Source organism: Ailuropoda melanoleuca, chromosome 1 (genome assembly GCF_002007445.2).
Source record: "Ailuropoda melanoleuca isolate Jingjing chromosome 1, ASM200744v2, whole genome shotgun sequence".
Taxonomy (NCBI): Eukaryota; Metazoa; Chordata; class Mammalia; order Carnivora; family Ursidae; genus Ailuropoda; species Ailuropoda melanoleuca.
In genome coordinates this window covers 171,539,006-171,554,879 of record NC_048218.1, presented here as the reverse complement: position 1 = coordinate 171,554,879, position 15,874 = coordinate 171,539,006, and the positions used below count along the sequence as shown (strand labels likewise).

General features: G+C 40.4%; 1 long non-coding RNA gene across 1 annotated transcript in view; it reads right to left on the bottom strand.

Annotated features, from left to right (window-relative positions):
• Nucleotides 1-1,153: 1,153 nt before the first annotated feature.
• Nucleotides 1,154-15,874, bottom strand: part of LOC117804179 — a 29,662-nt gene continuing 14,941 nt past the window's right edge. The window contains exon 3 of the long non-coding RNA XR_004628506.1: nt 1,154-1,437. This is a non-coding gene — a long non-coding RNA (uncharacterized LOC117804179). The remainder of the gene's footprint in view (nt 1,438-15,874) is intronic.

Genomic DNA, 15,874 nt, shown 5'->3' with positions numbered 1-15,874 from the left:
AGATTGGTGGCTACCAGGGATTGGGGGCGGGGGGGGGGAATGGAGGAAAATGTTCAAAGGGTATAAAATTCCAGTTTTAAGATGAATAAATTCTGGGAATGTATTGTATTGCATGGTGACTATAGTCAACAATACTGTATTGAATATTTGATAGTCGCTAAGAGAGAAGATTTTAAAAGTTCTCATATACAAAATTATGACTATGTCAGGGACATGCTAACTAACCTTGTGGTAATCATTTATATATATACATATACATATCATTATGTTGTATACTTTAAACTTACACAATGATATATGTCAATTATGTTTCTATAAAGCAGGAAAACATTTAATTTTTAGTGAGCCAGGCACTATTGAATTTACACTTAAGGATTATCTCACTTAATCCTTACATAATGTAAAAGCTACTACTGGCTTCATTTGTCTAATAAGGAAACCGAAACTTGGAGCTGTCAGTGACTTGCTCCAGCACACAGCAGAGTCGGCATTCAGACCTGGAGAGCCAGTTTCCAGAATCTTTGCTCCTACCCAATGCATCATTCCTCCCCACCTTCCCTAACGCCGAATACTTCCATTAAAAATCCTAGAACTGTTGCCAATCTAGTCATCTCATTCCCCTCAGTACATATTTGATCTGAACATCGTGAAGTCTGTAAGTTTATATATTTTCTTCATTGATTGGTAAGAATTTTACGAGCAGCCTCACCAAATTACAATGCCCCAGTTTCCTGAGTAGATATTTGTATTAAAAATCTTTAAATCCTTAAAGTGTAATAGAGCCTTTAAAATATCACTACTGGGGACACCTGGGTGGCTCAGTTGGTTAAGCGTCTGCTCTTGGCTGAGGTCATGATCCCAGGGTCCTGGGATCGAGTCCCACATTGGGCTCCTTGCTCAGTGGGGAGCCTGCTTCTCCCTCTGCCTGCTGCTCCCCCTGCTTGTGCTCTCTCTCTCTCTGACAAATAAATAAAATCTTAAAAAAAACAAATAAATAAAAAGAAAATATCACTACTGGCAATACCTACAGCCATTAGAATATAAATACAGACAGAGGAAGTTTTTACTAGATGATTAACTCAGATGTACAAGCATTTTAAGAGTTAGACTGTATTAACTACACATTATTTCTCTAAATTTGATAGTATAAAAGTCTGTTTCTAATAAAATAATACTAATAGTGAGAGATTGTGTCTCTGCAGGAAAAGCAAATTTTAAAAAGGCACGGCAATGCTCTGGTAATATTAGGACCTGTGTAAGTTGTCTGCCAGGGATCGGGGCTGTTAGATATGATATTAGGACTCCTACCAGCTGAAGAGACACATACAGCAGGGTGTTGAAGAGCTTGATGCTAGTGTTCAGATCCCAGTGTTGCCATTTACTAGCTCTGTGATATTGGGCAAATTCCTCAATCCGGCTAGATCTCCGCATCCTAATCTGAAAAATGAGGAGAACAACATTACCAGCTGTCATGGATTGAAGGTGTTCTCCCCAAGTTCATGTTGAAGTCCTAATCTCCAGTGTGGCTGTATTTAGGCACAAGGCCTCTGGAGAAGTACCGAAGGTTAAATGAGGTCCTAAGGGTGAGGCCCTGATCCAATAAGATTGGTGTCCTTGTAAAAAGAGACACCAGAGTGCTGGCTCACTTTCTCCTTCCGCAGCAGCACAGGTGAAAGGCCATGTGAGTACCCAGCAAGCAGGCGGCCCCACCTGCCACCCAACACAAGAGCTCTTCCCAGATACCAACCCTGCTGCTGGCCCCTTGATCTCTGGACTTCTAGTCTCTACAACTGTGAGAAAATAAATGTCTATTGCTTAAGCCATCCGTTTACAGTATTCTGTGACGGTCGTCTGTCGTCTGAGTGGACTAAGACACCTCCCTTGTAATGTTGTTGAAGGATTAGATGAGCCGATACACCTGAAGAGATTTGCACGGTGCCCGGCATTTGGGAGGCTCTGTATGAGGGCTAGTGGGCCTTGCTGACCCCAGATCAGTGGACTTGGGTTTTGAGAACTTGTGATGTTGTGCACAAATGTGGCATACACAATTGTACATGGGCACCCTGAGTTCTGGAAAACATATTCAAGAAAGTAATTTTAAATTAATCAAGTGGGAAGACATTTTTATTCTCAACTAAACTTGGTCAGGCAACAGTAAACATGCCAGCTGAGGTGAGGCCTGACATCTCATGCTGTCCTCCACCTCTCCTCAAAAGTTTGGCTTCACGTTAGTCTAAAATGTCTTCTTTCCCCTTACTCTCCCAAAAGAAACCTGAAATCAGCAATAAGTAAGTCGTTATGGGTCTCTGGGAAAAGAGAAAATGGAATAGGAAATGTCTGTGTAGATAAAAGAAGCCTGTAAACCATAGATGATGGTTGTAGTTTTAGGAATTCTAACATGAATGGCACCAAGTCAAAGTCTAGTTTTAAAATAACAGAGGCCAAATGCTTAAATATTAGTATTTAAATGTTTTTCCCCCTTTTAAAGTATTAAATTTATATAAAATTCTTTAGTCTTCAGAGAATTATTATGAAAGTCACCTTGGGATAAAAGAATCATTTTCTATGAAAGGTCAGAGACTCCTATGAAAAAGAGATAATTGCTTTTGATAAATCTTGAAGTATACTTTCAGTTCCCAAGTATACCTTTTACTGGGAAGGAGGAAGAAGAATTGGGGAAATGGGAGAGAGAGGGGCGATGATGAGAATAAAGAGGGAAAGGGAAAGGGAAAAAAGAAATGTAGAAGGAAGAAAAAGGAGGAAAAAAAATAGAAGCAGGGGAATAAAGAGGATTGTGAAAAATTTGGTTCTGTGGGTTTTGAGGGGCTATTTGTTAAGGTCATTTGTAAGGTTCTTTCAAGGGGAGAGGAACAACAGTCTTTCCCATCCTTTCAAAGTTTAGATGAGCTCACTATTTAGCTCACACAGCTTCCACAGCCCAGAACTTGGGAAGAACAGCCTTTGGCCTGCAAGACGGCAGGTCCTCCAGGTCTGCAGACGTAGCACTGAAGTCTAATTCCAGCGCCAAGATTTAGACCCTGTAAGTAATAGTCCCCCACCCCCACTCCTTACTCAAGAGCATGGTTAGAGAAGGTCTTCCTGAGTTGGGCGATTCCATCTTGCCCACCATTTCCTGCTCTAGGCCTGGGGTTCAGCAAGTGGACGCCCTGATAGAGGACCACAAATGCAGGGAGTATGACTGAGAATGACTGAAACAGCTATCTTCAGCTCCCTTCCTTTCTTCCTGAGGCCATGGTCCAGAAAGAATATACCCTTCTAGCCTTTTATAATTTGAAAGTACACACGGAAAATTTTGATTAATTAAATGAATATTTGCATGTATTATGTGAGAGGCATTGGGCATACAGATAGACCCTGGGGAAGATGTCTGAGTCTCTGCCTCCTTGAGGTTGACATTGCAAAGGGGGAGGGGAGGCAGTACAAGTCCGTCATTTGCCCCATATTTTGTACCCCTCCAACCACACCAAATATGGTCATGTCTTCAAATATACACACTGACTCCTTGTTCTGTCCTGAAATCTCACCAACTCCAGAAGTAAGCGGCTTTCCTTGTTGATCTTCATGTCCCTCAAACCCCACCTCCAGTTTCAAGGAATTTTATCTTACACAACAATTAAGCAAGGACTCCATGACAAATACCGCATTGGGTGCTATGCTCGTAGGTCAGAAATTTGGGGTAAATAAAAAAGGAAATCTCTGATGACCAGGAAGTCAATCATCTGAAAGGCAGCTGTTCATTTTCTCCCTTTTAAAATAATTTGATTTTAAAAAATAACCCTTATACATTATCTTACTTTAACTCAACCCTCACTCAAGCAAAACAAAACAAAGCAAAAAAATTGCTCACTTTAAACCCAGGACAGGCTCTTTAAAGACAAGGACAGCTCTGCCAGCTGCTGCCAGGAGGTTCATTCTCTGGGTTTCTGCTTTGGCACCCTCTTTCCCTTTCTCTCCTCCTAGTTCTGAGCTTCCCCAGGCTTGCATGGGAAGCTGGACTCATCATTCTCCTTGGTGTGGAATCAGGAATTGGCTGTAAAAGTATGTTCCTTCCAGTCCTTCCAGGCGCTGGAAAGTGCCTGCTCCATCTTCAGCACCTTCTGAGCTTGCCTCAGAATTTTCTAGGAGATTCAATGGCTGTGCTATTGAAAAATGCCTGGAATCTTCTAGGATAATTCTAACCCCACATTGTTGTGGCTCCTTGGTAATGGGTTGCCTATCCATTGCCCATCCACCCCTGGCTCTTACTCATTGGCGGAGTGCTGATTTTTTTCAGATGTAACCATCCCCACCATCAGGGACTCTATCTAGGTAAAATTATCCCCCTGGCCAGTGATTCATGTAGGGAAGTGCTTGTGACTTGATCCTGGTCAATAAAAGTAAGTGGGTGAAGCAAGTGGTAGAAAGACCCACAAATGTTTCCTTATTCTTAACATGAAACTTAGGAAAATGATACGGTATGGTATGATAGCAGCTATTTGCTAAGGAAGCTCACCTAAGGACAAAATTAACATGTGGCAGATGGCAGGGTAGAAAGATGGTGGGTCCTTCATTGATGATGGTGAGCTACTGTATCCAAGTGACCATGGGACTACCCTACTATAGACTTCTTATTATATAACATACTACATTTTCCTTATTGCTTAAGTCGGTTGGGTCAGCATTATCTGTTACTTATACCTGAAGGCTTCCTGATACACCTGCCTATGCCATTAATATGAACACCAAAGAATCTCAGCCGGTGGTCATAGGTAAGTTTTTGTTGACCATTTCTGTGCTTTCAGAAGGAGAAAAAGGTCAGGATGAGAAATTCGTGCCATGGACTTATTTATTTAATTATAAAATTTTTAAAGATAATTGTAGAGCCACATGTAGTTGGAAAAACTAACACAGGGAGACCTGGTATACCCTTCCGCCGGGTTTTCCCCAGTTGTGACATCTTTTTTTTTTTTTTTAAGATTTTATTTAGTTATTTGACTGAGATAGAGACAGCCAGCGAGAGAGGGAACACAAGCAGGGGGAGTGGGAGAGGAAGAAGGCAGGCTCATAGTGGACGAGCATGATGTGGGTCGATCCCATAACGCCGGGATCACGCCCTGAGCCGAAGGCAGATGCTTAACCGCTGTGCCACCCAGGCGCCCCTCCCCAGTTGGACATCTTACAAAGCTATAATACAATATCACAACCAGAAAACAGACATTGATCCACTCCACTGACCTTCAGATTTCACCAGTTTTACATGTCGTTTGTGTATGAGCCTATTTTGTTCAATGCAATTTTATCCCACGTGAAGGTCTGTGTATTCTGTAGTCAAGCTACAGAACAGTGGGGATTTATTTTTTCAAGAAACTTCTAAACTCTTTTACCCTTTTGGCATTTCTCACAGTGCTTTTCAAACAGTGTTCCTTGGAATCTTTGGAGTCTTACCCCTCCGCCTCACTTCAGTTGGAGGAGGTTACATATGTATATTTTATATTCTGAGCTTCATTATAAGCCTTCATCTGGGGAATACGTTTTTAGCTTAAAAACAAACAACAACAAAAAGGAACTGATAGTCTATGGTAAATATACCTTTGATATCCAAATAATAATACTTGGAATGCTGGAGTTCCATTAGGCTTTCTCAAGGCCCCTTCCAGCCCATTATTTCTTAAGTCCTTTTTTTTGTTTGTTTGTTTATTTGAGAGAGAGAGAGAGAGCACAAGCAGGGGGAGCATCAAAGGGAGAGGGAAAGGCAGAGGGAGAAGCAGACTCCCCACTGAGCAGGGAGCCCAACCTGGGGCTCAATCCCAGGACCTTGGGATCATGACCTGAGCCGAAGGCAGATTCTTAACCAACTGAACCACCCAGGTGCCTTATTTCTTATGTCTTAAAACAGCTCTGATTGTGTGACTAAACCAATGAAGACATGAAACAAACATGTATGTGATCAATGATTGTGGGAGGCTTAATGCAGGCATGGTCCACAGGAGCTGAGCACAGATGGAACCCTGGAGTTCCATGGCATGAACTCCTCACTCCTCTGCTGGGATGTTAGTGCTGACCCTCTGAAGCATTTCCCAGCTCCCTCCCTTGGCCAGATCCCACCAGAACACTAAATCCTTTGTGTCAAAGGACGGGATTTGTTCTGGAACAGGTGATTGCAGCATGGTGGTGACTAGTAGTACAGAAATTGGGAAGCATTGTTCTGTAAGACGGATGCTTTCATGCTTATCACGCGTCATGCAACACGGATCGTGATGAATTCCATGAAATCTCATAGGCTTTACCTGGGAAATTTATAAAGCAAGAATGAACAAGGAAACAGAAGAGATGGACCACGATTCTCTGCTGGACAAACTATGGGTGGACATTCCAGGGAAGGCCACTTGTTCCCTTGGCTGCTTTTTTTATGGGACAAGAGTGAGAATGACCTAGATGGTGGGGGGCTAATCAAATTCTTGGATATCATCCAGTCAGGGGTTAGATATGTCTTTATGGGAGTTGCCTGGGAAAACCAGTTGTCCGGCACCCGATGACCTTGGTTCTATGGAAGGGAGAAACTGGTTCCATTAGAAGTTTGGGTGCAGTCCCTTCTGTAGGAAGCGAGGAGCCCAGGTCCCAGCTGGCTTGTCCCAAACAAAACAGAATGAGGTCAGTTTTTGACAATCCTGCTTGTGGCACTGTGAGTCTTATTCATCTCTATATCCCCAGCACTTAGCACAGAGCCTGGCAAATGATGGGTACATGAGCAATGCCTGATGGGTTAATGGATAAATACACTTTGGTGCCAACTGAAAACAACGGATTTTGTTCTCGCTGATGAAACAAGAGGAGGGCAAGTAAGAAACGCTGTTGCCCCCATGCTCTGCCTCTGCTTTGGTAAAACCTCTTTGAAGAATCCCTAACTTTATGAGAAGGCTGCCGGGCTGCAGCCAGGTCTACTTCTACTGAATTTCTATCATTTCCCTGCAGTTCTGGCAAAAAGGACCGTGGGATCTGGATCTGAGTGTCTGGGATCTGAGACACCGAGTAAAGGAAGTCTCCACAGGCGGCAGTGGCTCTGGAATTTCCCACAGCCACTCCTCCAACAAGCTTTGTAAATCTTCAGTACTTTGCTTGAATTAGATGCAAGCATAATGGGAAGTAAGCCACTGTTTGTGAAATGTTTATGAAAACAACTTGAAAATTTACATCCCTAAAACAGTTTTCTGTAGGACAGTGTTTTCTAATCTCTTCCCCACTGAAAACCCCTTTTAATGTGATTCCCCCCCACAGAATCCCTGCTTTGAACAGCAGTAAACACACATATTTGTTAAATAACAATGAATTTATCTTCCCAAAAGGAAATCGAGGAATCGAGATTTTTTTTTTTCCTAACTAAAAGTCATCCTTGAGGCTTCGAGTAAACAATTACTTTCAAGCTTCCTGAAAAACTGAAAGTAGCTGGAGGAATTCTCCCCTGCCCCCTCGGACTATGGTTATTACTCTCTGAAACTGCGAAGCTTCTAGGTTTGACAGTAGTGTTCCGGATGGCACCAGAAGATAGCTCAAAATTAACATAAGCCTGTGACTTGTAGGTCTTTTGCTATCAGTTATGCCTGGTAACGAGTGCTCCACTGTGGGAGTTATTCCTGCCCCAAGTTCTCCCTGTCTACGTGTCCTGCTGGTGGTGAGATTTTTGTCTGCCAAGTAGGCAGAGGCCTGACTTTTGCCCTGGATTTCTGTTAACGTGATACCTCGATGTTCAAAAAGCAAACTGAAATATCCGATGACTTTTACCTAAGGAGCTGTCCCTTTGAGATGTAGAATAAGTCACCGGTCTCCCTAGATGAACCTCTCTTGTGGTACAAAGTTAGTACTTTAGGATGGGGAAAAAAATTCTCGAGTAAGAACATAATAGAACAGTAAGAAACACCATTTTTCTCAAAGAAAAAAATAATTTTTATTATCTTCATAAATTACCATAGCAATTTTTGGGGGGAAAGATTAAATAGGAGCTTGGAAATCTGACCTTGGCTGGTGTAAGGATAGAGAGAATCTGGTAGTTCTTAATTTCCCATTTAGGTTCTCAGTGTTCCAGGAAGCAGTTTGCTCAAGTTTCTTTTCTCCATTTAGCTCTCCTGAATGCCCAGCTTCAGTGCCTGGGCATTGCTGCCAAGGATCCTGCTGGCATATTCAGCTGCCATTCAAGGAAACAGCCCTCCACACCGCCTCGCACTTGGAAGTCTGTCTTACAGCATAAAACAGGTGGAAGGACATTCTGCCTTTAGAGCTCTACTGGCATGTCTTGCTACTTCTATTGCTCAATGCCAAGAATGACAAAAATCTTTTGTGTATGTTTGGGGGTGGGAAAGACCAGATAGTACCGTGAATAGCAGTTAACTGGCTAGGCAAGATTCCCAGGCAGCTGTTGTAACTCAGGCGGCAATAACTCTAACACTTGGCTCTGTTGCTAGGATGGATTGATTGATAGAAACTTCGGATAAATCATGTAAAAAATTATGCTCCTGTAATATGTTGAATATATCACTGATCAACTCAAAAGCTGAATATTTGTTAGTATCATATTGAGGAAGTACAATGAGCATGTTCATCAACTAGGGTTGTGTTCACACTTCCATTTCCATTCTAAATATTTTCTATTTTCAGTAAAGTCACTGGCATCTGTTGGTAAAAATTTGAACTGACCCAAGATTTGCAATCTGTAGCTACAATTGAGACAGGATTACCTTTTTTCTATGCTGACAATCTTATTTACACTAAGAAGTTAGTTAACTTCACAATGGAACTATAAGTTCTAACTTGTGAATTTGCCAATCGTTGGTTCTTAAAGACTTCAACCTATAGGTTTAATTTTTAGTTTTGACACATAGATGTGCACGTACATAAATGTTCTTTTATTTTTTGTGTAAGGAGAAAGATTATGTTAGTGTTCAAATCGTATTTACACTAAATTAAATTTACACTTTAGTGTAAGATAAAAATGTGACTAGTTGAAATAAATTATTTCTGGAAAATGAATTCTCCACATAAAGTTACATGCATCTCAACATTGTCTAGTTAAATCTCCTCAAGATTCCCTAGACCTTATTAATGAGCATCAGTTTTAAAAATAGTTGCATGGTGGGGCGCCTGGGTGGCTCAGTTGTTTGAGTGTCTGACTCTTGATTTTGGGTCAGGTCATGACCTCAGGGTCGTGAGACTGAGCAGGGCCCAGCATGGAGCCTGCTTAAAATTCTCTCTCTGCCTTTCCCTTTGCTTCTCCCCACTGCTTGTGAGCGTGTGTACTCGGTCTCTAAAAATAAATACATACATACATACATACATACATATATACATACATACATGATAGTTGCATGGTTTTGCCTTCATCATTTCCTTTTTGTTGAACACATCCGGACCAACAATAAGGGATACAATTGCCCCCATTTCAGAACGGGTTTAGCATGGGCATTATTGATACAGTTAATGATCCTGTATCACCAGCAAAGCACAGAATTCAAATTGACCTTGACCTCAAGTGACTTAACATTTTAATTCAGCTATTTGACCACAGCTGGAAAACTGGACACATAGTAACAGCCATCCAGCCTGCCCTGTGTCTGTTTATCCTGGCCACTCACTACCTTGGCATATCTATTAGGTCTCTTCTACTTTCTCATATTTGCCTCAACCTCCCTGATCCAAGCCCAACATGGCCTCAGTTGTGGTACCGGCCAAGCTGGTTTGTTCTGCCCGGCAGCTGCCATTCACCTGTGCCAGCCTCTTTGTCGTTCCTGGTACCTGATCTGCCCAGCAGCCTCTGCTGGTTTTGCCGGCTGCTTCCCACGCTCTGCCCCAACAGCTCCAGTGGTGGGTTCCTCCACCATCACGTTTTCTCTGACGCACTCGGTTTCTGCCTGTGTTGGCAGCTATCGGCTCAGCTGCTGGCACTTGTATGCGCCCACGTACTGATAAAGCCAAAGCACACGGTAAACTCTTGGCTCTACCACACTGATTTTGGTCCTTCCCCCAACCTGCTCGACGTGGTTCTGGCACTTGATCTTTCTGGGATTCTATTCTTGGCTTTCTACTTCTTCTTTGAGAATTCTGACCCCCTTGCTGCCCCCTCCTTCCTGCTCTCAGAACTTACAGTAGTGGTGATGCCTCCTGCTTCACAAGTTGCCTTCTCATTAATGCCTGCAAGCGGGCCAGCCCGGCAGGTCCCCAGGCCTGGCCCAGATTCACTTGGATACTCTTGCTACCACCTGCTTATCTACCCTCCACAATTGCAGCATTTCTTGGACAGGTTGGTAGTATTGCCTCTGTTCACCTGCCTAGGGTTTAAGGCAAAATATGCCTACAGATCAGAGCAGATGCGGCTAAATGTAAGTGGGAAAAGTGAAACTTACTGAGACGAAGGAGTTATGGGAAAGGAGGTGGGATGCGAGAATCTAAGCGCAGTTATTAGTAGGAGTAAGAACGAAGAGCAGTGAAATGGAAGGCTGTGGGAGTGAGGAGGCATGAGAAGGAGATTGTGAGTATTAAGAGAGCTATCCTTGACCATGAAATCCTACCCATTCAGAGCCCTGACATCTGACTAGTAGCATGCCCTACACACTTAATGGACACACTTTAGTAGGCCAATCCTTTTTAATCAATCAATGTCCTAGAAGATTTAATGAGAATAAAATGAAGAAAGGACGTTCCCGTATTCCTTAACTGTAACTTGTAAATTCTCTGGGAGTAAGGCTGTTATGTAGAGCAGTAAAGGAAATCTGCAGCTTTAGCACGAGTTTTTAACGTAATTTTATCATATCCCCAAGAAATGATATAATTGGTGTTTGAGTGCAAAAATCTTGGAAAAAAATGGACTAAACCATTATGTAATGAGGATGATCTTCCACAAAAGTAGATGGTTTCTTTCTGAAACAAGAGAAAATAGGGCAATTCCCCGTAGGAATAAGTGAGGAATTCTCCTACACTAAAAAGGAGTGGAAAACAGGCTGTTGAAAGGCAAATCATCATTATAATCCAGTATTCATGAAAATTTACATTTTTTAAACAGAGTATTGGTGGACAAGTTATAAGATACTTTGGCAATCATCAAGATTTATTTTCACACTTTTAGCACTTGTGTTGTTTCTATTCCTGGTCACACTTTTTAAATTTACTTCAAGGTAAATGGTGGTTTAAAAGGATCTTCTCATGTCTCTTTTGAAATTGTGGACAGGAGCTAGTAAGAGTGGGAGGAGGAGGGAGATAGAGGAGTGGCATTTTTGTGTTATCATAAAGCTTCCAGTGTTATAAGATTACATTTTTGATTATGCCCAGCCATTTTCCAGACTGATAGTTACTTATATCTGCAATTAGAAATTCAAAAATCCTCTAACATGACTTATTTTATTTTTCTGATAAAGGATTGAGGGAGGATTCTGCAGGTTGCAGCTTTCATAAAAGACCTTACTCTTGTATTTGAAGGGTCCAGGAAAAATAATTGAAACTGCCAAATAATCTGCAGGTGATTCTAATACCATACACTCCCATCTGCAGTCCTTACAATTTGTCTACATATATAGAGAGTCCCTACAGCGTGCTCCTGAATCTGCATGATGAGATGGATCACGGAAGTGGATCCTATTTCCCCCCAAGAGCAGTGGCATAATTGGGGCAGGGGCCTATAACCAAGGACTCAGAATTACTAAACAGATTATAGATGTGAACAAAGTGTGTCATGAAGTCAAAATTGTAACTCTATACCTACATACTAATTTAAATAAATATACTCTATGTCCTAAAAAAATGGGTATTCATACATTATGCAGTTTCCTTATCAAAATACTGTAATACAATTTTATTTCAGACAGAAAATGAAATTCTACTAAAGCATATGACTTAAAATAAGTTTTAAGCCTTTATAATTTTTATTTAACTATTTCACAGATCACTGAAATTAACGCCAAGAGGAACGGTCCAACTGATTCATTTTACAGATGAGAGATAAGAGAGACCAGAGGAGTTAGACAAAGCCGAAGACAGTAGAGTCGGGACTAGACTGTGAGACCACTAACTCCTAGGGACAAGAACTCTCTGCTTTACCGTACAGCCCAACAAATCCACAATGCATTTATTGGTGTTCATCACACACAGAAAAACTTTTGGGGTATTAATTACTTGAATAGCTCAGGTCATCTTTAGAAACTATATGAAAAAGTCTGAAAACAGACCATTTTTCTTAATCTGTTTCTCCATGGTAAACAGGTAAGAATAAAATCATGGCTGTTTCAAAAATTGTTTGCAATTCCTCATTCTCTCTACTAAATGGTGACTTCTGTAAGCCAAACTGCCTAATGAATAAGCACAATCAGAGTGAACTGAGCTGCAGGTCTAAATTACAACAAACAAAGACTGATGGTGAATGTAGCAAAATGGATAAATCATTTATCTATTTTTTTTAATTTTTAAGATTTTTTAAAGATTTTTTATTTATTTATTCGACAGAGATAGAGACAGCCAGAGAGAAAGGGAACACAAGCAGGGGGAGTGGGAGAGGAAGAAGCAGGCTTCATAGCAGAGGAGCCTGATGTGGGGCTCGATCCCATAACGCCGGGATCACGCCCTGAGCCGAAGGCAGACGCTTAACCGCTGTGCCACCCAGGCGCCCCTAAGATTTTTTAAATGTATTTATTTGAGAGAGAGAGGGAGAGAGGAGAGCGTGAGAGAGAGCATGAGCAGGGGGGATAGGGAGAAGCAGACTCCCTGCTAAGCCGGAAGCCCGATGTGGGCCTGGATCCCAGGACCCCAAGATCGTGACCTGAGCTGACTGGCAGATGCTTAACTGACTGAGCCCCCCAGGCACTCCTATCTCTCTATTTTTAATTTCAGCATAATTAACACACAGTGAGTGTTGTATTGGTTTCAGGCGTACAATATAGTGACTTCACAATTCTCTACATTACTCAGAGCTCATCACAGTAACTGTGCTCTTAATCCCCTTCACCTATTTCACCCATCTTCCCACCCACCTTCCCTCTAGTAACCATCAGTTTATTCACTGTAGTTAAGAGTTTGTTTTTTGGTTTGTTTCTCTTCTTCGTTTGCTAATTTTGTTTAATTCCACATATGAATGAAATCATATGACATTTGTCTTTCTCTGACTGACTTACCTCACTTAGGATAATACCCTCTCCATCCATGTTGTTGCAAATGGCAAGATTTCATTTTTTTTTTACAGCTGACTAATATTCTCAAAATGAGTAAATCTTAAAAATACAATGTTAAGTAAAAAAAACAAATTGCAGAAGGCTATATACAATATGGTGCTATTTTTAAGGAAAGGTTAAAATGTTCATTTATACATATTTTATTTAGGAATACATGCATATGTACCTATCAAACTATAAAAACATGCATGGGATTATAAACACCAAATTCATGGTAGTGGTTACTTAAACGGAAGGATGATGGGCAGAGGGGATGGTACCAGGAATTTCTTCTGTATCTAAAATATTTTAGTTGTATTAAAAAATTCTTAGGAAAATGCTCAGGCAAATAAGGAAAATGTTAAAATTTGTCTTGGCTGTGTAACGGGCACCTGGAAGTTCATTCTATGATTCTTTATAATTTTCTATATCCTGGAAACATCTCATTATTAAAAAGAAATAACAATGGACTCAAGTTGCAGCAAGAGGAAACTGAATATTTGCACAAATACATGAGACATTTAGGAATATTTAAATACATTTTTGATCTAAAACTTTGTTGACAAAAGTCTATTTATGGATGAAGAATGTTCTAGATTTAGCCCCATTTAAGAGTTGTAATTCAAATATAAACTGGTGTCCCATGGGATTCAGCCACTGCAAAGTTTCATTCAAAAAAATATTAAGTCTAATCCTAGAAGATCTGGGAAATAATGAAGCCTCTGGGGTGGGTGTGGTTGCTGCCATTTGGCTCCCACACTATGCAAATATGCTTGCTCTTGACTGGGGAGATAGTACTATTGACACATGCGACCGCCCGCAAAGGGATTTGACCCACCCTTGGGATGTATAGCATGACTGGGCTTCTAGGGTTTTGTGTGCATTTATCTTCTCTGGGTAGGACGATAGCTGTGATTTACTCTCTCCCTGATCACCAGATTCCTTAGTCCTCTCCCCTTCTGCAGAGAACTCTATGAATTACACAAGATTAAATCATTCCCAAACCTGGGATCCAAGATTCTACATTACTTCTATTTCCTTATCTATTTGAATATGTTTTAAATGGTGTATTCTCTAAATCATGACTGTATTTTTTTCCTGATAAGGTGAACTTGTTATTTAATTTCTACTTTCTCCCTTGGAGTTCTGTAGTCTACACCAAGTTCTGTTTTTAGTTACTCTATTTATAGTGTGTAGAATCAAAAATATGTTCTCTTTCTAATTTCACTGCTGTTTGAATTCAAATGTTTTTTTTTCTATCTGATCCTATCATTCATTAGTTTTCCCAAGCAGTAAATCAGTTATACAGCTCATTTATTAAATAGCAGTGATTACTAAATCAAATATTCATGTAATTGTGTTCACATTTAGGGGCATCTGAAACTTTGAACCATTGATGTTAGATTTCTAGAATTCCTTTCCTCTGAGGAATGATTCAGGGCTAAAGCAGAATTTTTAAAACAATGACTCTCATTCAAAAATTATATGCTCAACCTAGCAAATGAAAAGGGACAGCAAAAAAAGAGAAAGATGGGGATAGGAAATTGAAAAGGAACCAAGAACACAGAAGAAAGTGATAGCGTTGGGGTTGAAAAATTAGACTAAAAGAAAGCAGGATGGAGAAAAAGCTCATCATAAATGCATGAAATGCAAATATAATGGCATCAAGAAATAAAAATTGAGGTCAGGTTTCTAAATTATGATTAGACCCAATGTGTACATCTGTGATTCCAGGGAGATTTGGCCTTAAGGATCCCTCCTTACTCAGAGGCTAATTCTGCATCTCTGGGGTTATTTCTGTCTTCTTTCACGAGTCCTTACCAGAACACAATGACATTTTTTAGAGGCAGAAGCTACCTTTCCAAAAGAGGTAGCTTTCTACCTTTCCCAAAGAAGATAGTAAGTTCCTGTCTAGTGGTCACTGTTCTTGTTTTTATTGGAATTATTTTATTACAGGACTCTGAAAATGATAGCTATGAAAGTAGCTAAGATGTCACAAATGAAGAATTTTTGGTTCTGATTAAAAAATTGGAATAGGAAATGATGACAAGTTACGGAAGAAAAAAAAAGCTTTCCCCTTCCTTTCCTTGGAAAATCAAATGCCCAGTTATCAAAGAATACAAGAAAATACTGCATACACGAGCAGAACTGTTTCTAAATAAAATGTTGAGAATGTAAATGCTGCATCAGTTCCTAATTAAGCATTCTGTAAATAAAGCCTTACTCTTCATCTTTGGTTTTATTGGAAACTTCCACCGGCAGAGAGAGCAAATGGAGTGAAACAGTAGAGCCACCCAGTGGCTAATGTGGTTAACCGCAGCAATAGTGCATTTCATGGTTCATTCTGTTTCCTGTTCTACAAATGAGTATATTTCCTCATGAAAATATGACATTAAGTACCTCTAAGAAGAAAATTTAATAATGTGATAGTAAATATGAAATCCGTAACTCCGCTCTCAAATTAGGTCTTCATCTAAAAGACTGAAGAATTTGTGAGCAAGCAAATTTTTAAAATAAAAATATCATTTAATCCTGCCTACTTTCTAAAGAGTGGTTTTTTAAACCACCAAAGTAGGTTCCTTTTTTAGTACCAGTTTTGATTTTAGAAAATATTCCTTATAGAGATTAAAACTTAAAACATGAAATTAACTTAAAGCCTCACGTTGTCTGACTCCATCCAGATTGTCAATAAA